The sequence below is a fragment of the Cryptomeria japonica genome, chromosome 5 (genome assembly GCF_030272615.1).
Source record: "Cryptomeria japonica chromosome 5, Sugi_1.0, whole genome shotgun sequence".
NCBI classification, from domain to species: domain Eukaryota; kingdom Viridiplantae; phylum Streptophyta; class Pinopsida; order Cupressales; family Cupressaceae; genus Cryptomeria; species Cryptomeria japonica.
Window position 1 is genome coordinate 58,906,807 of NC_081409.1, and position 8,556 is coordinate 58,915,362.

The window sequence follows — 8,556 nt, forward strand, 5'->3', positions numbered from 1 at the left end:
CTGTCATGAAAAATCAGTTAATTAACCCTAATTGATGAGTATATATGTTGCATTTACCCTTCCAATTTTCATAAGTCAGAAGTTGGAAGTTTTCATCGATCGCGCATTCAAGCATTCAAGCATTCCTTTACAACATTGAGCATTCTCAAGTCTCCCTTCAAGGCTAGGTGTTTCATTCAAGTCAAGGATTCAACCATTGAAGAGGAGATCCCTTTCAACATTCAATTCAATACAAGAAAATCTATCTACGTTTTATCTACAACCTCCCTTGAGGTGACTTGCATTTCATTCTTTCATTTACATGTACTTGCAAGTACTTTCTTTCATCATTTGGTTAATTCCAAAATTGGGGTTTGACCTGAAGGAAAACCCCCAATCCCAACCCATTTTCCTCTCTTTTCTATGTGTAGGTTGTAGGTGCACAACTATGTTTGTAGATTCAGACTCCATTTGCAGAGACAAAAAAACCCTTTTCATTTCACAAATTTTTTAGAGGACCATGGACACTTCCAGCATGGTCCTGACAACTTTTCCTCAAATTTGTGGGGCAGCTTCGTCTCAACATATTATAGCCAGATCTAGGTGCACAACTTCATCTCACACTTCTATCTTGAGTTATAATGAGTTCTTTGCTACTTTTACACTTAACATAATTCAATCATTTTTCATTTCTAAAATAGGGGTTAGCTTATCATTTCTATCCCATTATCAATTCATTTGGTATTCAATCTCTTCACTAAGAGATTGGATCTAGTGAGTTCCCCCTCTTTTAAATGTAACGTGAATAAGGTGTTTGAAGGGAAATCCATAGTGAAACTTTCATCTCTCCTTGGAGGGAAGAAAAACTTTCCTCTCGATCTCTCCATCATTCAGCCTTTTTCACCATTACATTTTGGTGAACTCGACATCTTACATGCTTTATTCTAAAAATCATTGCATATTTTTCATTTAGAAGTTTAATTTTTCTGCAAACTTAGTGGTTAATTCATTCTAAACCCTAGTTTTTAAAATTGAAATTGAACTTGTTTGTTGTAAAAATTGCTTGTTATTGTCTTAGATCTGAAAATTATTTTGTTTGTCAACTTCAATTTCTTCATTGTCTTGTTCAATTTCCAAATCAAATTCACAAACTTAAGAGCTTAATTATCCAAAGCCTAATTTTTAAAAATCGTCTTGAAATTGTGCAAAAATTGAATTCCATTTCATTTCTCAGATTTGTGACTGTTTTCAGACTTATCTTCTGTTCTAAAATTCAAATTTTCAATTTCCCTCCTTTTTCAAAATTCAAAATTTTAAAAATGAAGTGGTTAGGTCCACAAACCCTAATTTTCAAATTTAATTGGATTTTGTGCAAATTTCAATCAGTTTTAGTTTTCTAAACATTTTTCAATGTGTCCCTATCCATTAGGTTTGACCCTTTTCAAAATTTCAATTCAATTCCTCAGTTTTTTTCAAAACCCTAATAGGGTCCTATTTTCCCATTCAAACCTTCATTTCTCCTATCTAGAGACCGTAAAATTCACCAATTTTTGGGGGTTTGCTTTAAAATCATCGTAACTTTCATCCTTGAAAATTCCAAAAAATGTTGATCAGACCATGTGCACTTTCAACACGATCCCTAGCTCTTTTCCTAAAATTTTGGGAGACTGTTATGACCATATTTAATAGCTTAAATCCATAAAGTTGGCTGATTTTGTCAATTTTTATCCCTCTAAAATAAAAAAATACCTTGAAATTTCAAGAAATTTTTAAAAATTAAGTGGTTAATTTTACCCTGCCCTGATTTTAAAAATTCTGATTTTATCAATTTTAAAATTAAGTGGTATCCCCTTGGCCCTAAATTTAAAATTCCAATTTCCTTTCATTTATCATCACAATTATTTTTGGAAATTGTGTCATTTTCTTCTTCCAGCAAAGTCAAATTGTTTAATCATTATTTTCTCAAATTTTGCATTATTCAATTTTTGGACACTTTATTCCTATTATTCAAAATTCAAATTTTCCCTCTAGTGAACGAGTTTTGCCACCCTTAGTCCTACCAAAACTATCCCCATTAGACGAAGCATTATAATTAAGGCTTCCCAAGGTTTAATTACTGAGGAGATGGAACATAATTTGGGTGACTTCTTTAATGAGGATAATGCTAATTCTTCACATCCTACTCATGTCCCTATCTATCCAATTGATGAATCTCATGATGAACAAGAAGAAGCTTTGACTAGAGTTTTCATAGATCAACTTTCAAAATTGGACAATCAATTTGATAACTTTCAATAATGGATGTCCCAAGACTACCCTAATAGTAAATCTCTTCCATTAATTGAAGGCCTTAAACTCATGATTCAAAGTGATAAGAACGGTATTGATATATTATGTGGCATTGCTTATATTGTCGATTTTAATGTCATGCCTATAAAGAGTTATGCTGAGAACTTAGGTTATTCACAACCTTCAAATCAAATCAATCATTTTATTCCTTTGTGTACCCCAATGGTTAGTATTCCTACCTTCACTTCAAAAATAAAGGCCACATCAACTCAAACTGTCATTCCTACAACAATTAGTCATGGGGGAAATCCCTCTTCTTAATCCTCCATCTTTACCTTTGTCTTCAATAAGTATTCCTAATATCCCTCAACCAATCAGTGTGACACAAGGGACAATTCATTCAACAATTATATTCCTCCTTTGAGTGTCCCATTTCCTACTCAATCATCACTTATGCCTACTTATCATAATGTCTCACCACCTTATTCTCAATCCATGCCTTCCTTCAATAACATCACAGCACCTTTTCAATCAATCATGTCTAACATCAATTCTTCTACCGAAGCAACCATTAACAATCTTGCTCAAACTATGTCTTCTTTACAACAATAAATTGCTTCCATGAGTCAATCCAAGTTTAGTGTGCCCACATTTGATGTTGTGAGCCCAATTTCTCTTGATATTGTTAAAGTTGTCCAACCTAAGCATGTTGATATCCCTCAATTGGAACTCTATAATGTAAAAGGTGATCCTCTCACATATGTTGAAATAATTCAAACCTTATGTTCTGATTTCTCTTATGATCAAAGATTGCTTGCAAAATTGTATACAAGAACATTAAGAGATAAGGCTTTACAATGGTAATTGTCTTTGCCTTCTAATTCTATCACTTCTTTTCAACAATTAGCAAATGCTTTCATTCAATAATTTCAAAATAACATTGGTCCTACAATCACTTTGACTAATTTAATGCATTGTAAACAAGGTGTTAAAGAAAAAGTGACCAATTTTATTGGTAGATATAAGCATTTGTGTGCTCAAATTTCTTTTCCTATAACTGATAATGATATTCAAATAATTTTCATTTGTAATTTGCAAAAAGATATCAGGGAAAATCTTCTTTTGTCTGAGTTTACTTCCTTTTCATAGTTGTGTGCAACACTCCACAATTATCAACTGGTTGTGAGTCAAATGGAGCAATCTACTCCTATGGTTCTGAGTGACAAGGGGGAGAGTGTTCAACAACCATTTGTGAATTTCAAACCAACAAAATGTTTCTTAAAGTTCAATGACACAATCAACAACAACAATGTGAATGCTACAACTAGTGTGAATGCTACAACAAGTGTGCCTCCTATTTCTAAATTCTTTAAAAGAGAAAGATAATTTACTCCTTTGAATGAATCTTTACATAGTATTATGTCTCAGTTGGTACAAAGAAATGTTATCAAACTTCCTCCTATCAAACTAGTTGACCCATCTAAGCTTGCATCCCCTTATTTTGATAGCAATTCCTTTTGTCAATTTCATCATCAGCCTGGTCATGATACTGAGAAATGTTTTGCATTGAAAAGTAAGATTCAATATTTGATTGATAATAATACTATATCTATGGCATGTGTGAATGATAAGGGAAACAAATCAGTAACTCCTCCTAATCAAAATCTTAAGATTTTCACTGATCCTTTGCCTTATCATATCTCTAACATGATTGAGACTGAACATACCTCTTTCTCTCCTTTTGATCTTACTACCACATCTCTGAATTTGGTGAACATGGTAGAGAAACAAAAGACACCTAAGGATACTTATGTTACTTTTGACCTCAGTGAGACCATTAGGGCACCTGATGGGCCTTTATACATAGTTGTTAAGGTTAAAAACATACCTTGCCATGGTGCTCTTGTTGATCATGTTAGTCCTATGAGGATCTGGTTAATACTGAGAGGGGGGGTGAATCAGTATTAAGACCAACTGAAATGAAAATCCCAAAAACAAACTTATCTTAGATCTGAAACCATTTAACAAATATTCCAACTTCTTTATTCAGATCTAATAACCTCTTTATCAGATTAATAAAATCATTTATCACAACTATCAATACTTCCACCACTTAAGAAATCATATCAATTTGATCATATATCAACTTATCAACCTTATTAATCAGATCAAATACTTTCCTTAACAACTCCTTATTAGTACTGGTAACCTTTGATAAACTTCTGATAAAACATCATAATCGGTGTCTTAGAAATAATGTATGAAATGAAACATAAACAAGAACATCACATGAAAAACATTCCACACATGAATACCATAAGTTTTTGATGTGGAGATCCAAATAGGGAAAAACCACAGTGGGAGTTGGTACCCACAACTATTTGTATTCTTTTGAAGTATGCCCTATTAGGAGCTTACAATACGCCTTTTTAGGAGCAAACCCTGTTAGAAGTCACCCGGTTAAGGGATTTTCCTTGTAGCCCAGTTAGGAGCTTGATGATCTGTTAGGATCAACCTCATGAGAGGATTTAACACTCTTTTGAGAGCTACCCTATCAGGGGACTTAAATGTTTAAGGCCTGTTAGGACCTACCCGGTTAAGGGATTTAACCTGCTGCAACTATCAAGGAACAACAATAAGAAAATGATTTGTTACTTGTACTTCTCTACTTTCTTAATCAGATCCCATTATGACCAACACTCTGCAACTCTCAGGAAGATCTCACACTTCACTTGGATGGCTCAACACATTCTCTAAGACAACCGACACAATAAACATCAACTGCATCATCCTAAATAGCCATCTCAACTAGGTCAGCCACAAAACCCTAATTACATCATGAATTTACAATTCAAATTATAAGAGATCATCACAAATTGTTATACAGATCATTACAACAAATTACAATGCAATATCAACCACTAGTTGATCGTAACCCATCACGGAAATCTGATCTGTACCAAAGACAAACCCTCAAAACACTCTACTAAGTGTTTCACTGATTCCCAAGAAATTCTTCCTTGAATCATGCCAAAACAACAATTAAATATTTCACATGGGTTGTGTCATGTTACCAACTTCATGTAGACTTGTAGTTTATCATCGTCATAACAGAAATCATTACCAGTTTGATGATTTATTCACCAGTCTTAAACCCTACTAAAACCTTAGAAAACTTCATCAGAAATTTGAAACATGCCTTCTGGTAATCTCCACAAGTTTTGGTTTTGGTCATATACACATTTCCATAATACAAGCTCACCATCCAAACCACAAATCACTAATCATCATTGATTGACCGATCCAATAAAAACAACTCTTCTTTATCGATTAAAGTCCTCTTTCACAGACTTTAGTTCACTGACAGTAAACCTTGTCTTCTAATAAACCAAATCACTTAGATGATAAAACAAGACATCAGGAACATTAGGAACATCAATTGACATCAGTTTCTATCAATGACAACACAAATAACTGATCATGTCATCTATTCATAGAATCTCAATATCTTCATCACAAATAGATATCTATCCTTTATCAGTGCAGTCATCCATCTTCAACTTCATCACCTCATATGCATCAGTTATGCCAAATGCCAACAATCTCCCCCTTTGGAATTGATGGCAACACTAGTCAGATATAGAATCAGAGTAACATCATCATCTGCAACTTACTTGTTGATATCACATCATTTTTTAGTTCTCCTCCTTTTGTCATCTCCCCCTTAACCAATGCTTCTCTCAATCTGATCTTCTGATCTTCAACTTCTCCCATATCTTCCATATCTGATTTCTATTCTTCCCCCCCTTTGACAACAATGCCAAAGATGTAAATACATCACTTGTCTTTAATTTTGTTGTTGCCTCTTCCATCATCTCTGTTATTCGAATAAGAAAAATTATAATAGAGCATTAAATCAAAACTTTTCATCAAACTTACTCCCCCAAAGGAGTAGCTTGCACCTTCACCAATCCTTAGTGAAAAATAAACATGAAATCCATAGGATTCATGGATCTCCTATTGACCATTTGGTGGAATTGATTATGTGTTGCATTGATGTTTTGTCATTGATGCCAACACTAGTTGTTTGGATGCTTTACCGACACCCTTCTTGTCTCGGTAGGTTGAGTGGTTTCTAGTTAACTTGGAGCCGAGATGATCTGGTAGGCTCTGGTATAATTTGGTGATGGAATTGGCTTGTTCATGATACTCATGCTCATATTTGGTCAGTTGGTTTCGATATGATGATCAGATGTGTTGTTCTCAAATTCTGATTTCCCAAATCCCCTATGTAAGAAAATTCAAAGCCTCTGTTGCATATGGAGAGGAGAACAAGAAAATAGAGCTCCAGAATAACATATAACAAGGTTTCTACAAAACCTTCTACACTTTAAGATGATCCTAAGCTTAGGTGGGTATACCTCTTATGAATACTTTCACAATTTCAATATAAGATCCACAGTAAATCAGTGCTAGAAACCTGTGAACATCATCACCTCAATAATACTGAAAACTAAAGAGAAAGCATGTATTCATTTTCAGTCTTAACCCCAAGGAAGATAGAAGAACTCCATAAATGATATCAGTGCCTATTCCGGGCTACAGAGTCACCCAAACTAAATAAGAATTCCAAATCTGAGCATTCACATACATTTCATTGCTTCAGCTTTATCAACCTAATATACGCCTGACATATATATAAGTCTTTTCTCTATTCTAAACCCAATCATCAAATTCAAGCGGAAAACAATTGATTTACTGACAGAAAGGTCTCATGTATATTTAATTCCCCTCCTTGAGAGAAAAACCTAAAACATGTTTGTAAGATTGCCTTGCAAACCCTATTCAATCAAATAACCCTAGATTATTTAAAAGAAACCAGTAAATCAATGAATGCACACAAGAAGACAACAAAGATTTAGGCTCATAAAGCTTTGATTTGTATATTAATATTCATTTATTGAAAATCTTACATAACTCAAGGTGATTTCTGAAAGAACCAGAAAACCTTAGATATATTTCAATAGAGTTTCTTTACAAATTCTTGTGATGTCCTTTTTTCAAGTCCCGGTATCCATTTATAATGATATGGATGCAAACAAGCTTCAAACTTCCCTCAGAAAAGTTTGTTACAACCATTTTCATTCCTAATGGCTTTGAAGTTTGTTATACCACTGCAACATCAACTAACTGTTCTTGAACCTCCTCTTCTTGCACCACATACTTGTTTTTCCACTCTTGGAGCACATCATCACCAGGCCAGGAGAAGTTAACAATTTTCTTCTTTAAATTATTCAATCTTTTCCATGTGTCTCTTAATTGCTTAACCTCTGTCTCCAGAAAACCATAATGTGACTTCATCTTCTCAATTTCTTCAATTGTCTAAATAAATAAAGATGTGTTATCTGAATTGATGACTTCATTTATCCATTGAGACAATTTATGTCCTAGCTCATCTATCTATACTTTTTCATCTTTTAACTCACATGTGCTGACAAAACCTCCAGGAAATATTTCAAATTTCTGGTTAGCATATTCTTTTCTGCACAAGTTGGCCTTTATCTCTAAACCAGCTCTTCCTTCTGCTAACCTAGACATACCTTTAACCAACTCACATGTGGATTTAATATTGGCATCAGCCTCTGCCTCTTCATAAGATGAACACATAGGTTCCAAATCTGCTTCCCTTGCCATCCACTTATTCAAAATTGGCTCCAGAGTAGCCTTGTCTTCCTTCAGATCATTGAGCATGCTTAAAAATCTTTTCATATATATGTACACAATAGAGGCCCCTATTGTGTCAGCAAACTTCAAAATTGTGCCTCTGACCTTTTCCTCATACCTACTTGCAAACAAGGCCTGGGCCTGCTTCAATTTTTCCCTTTCATCTTGTATGGTCTCAGTTGATTGAAAACCAGAAGTCATAGGAGAAGGGGGAAATTCAATGATTGGACTGGTGGATGGAGGTTTCGCTGGAGAAGAGGAAATCATTAAAGTAGAAGATTCACCTCTCTGGTATTGCCCTGCTAATTGATTCTTCAATTTGGCAATGGTAGTATCCTTGTGGGCTATTTCCCCTTTGGCCTCATTATAAGTCTTTAGAAACATCTCCAATTTTACCTAGAGATCAACTTTTTCTTTGGCTTCCTTCTCGGCTACTGCCACACTGAATTTTATTGATTCCAAAACTGTACTAGCACCCTCTACTACCCCTGTGTCATGCACTCTCTTCATAATCATACCTCCAAGATAGCTAGACTCTGAGGTGTCCTTCCTCTTTCTACTCTC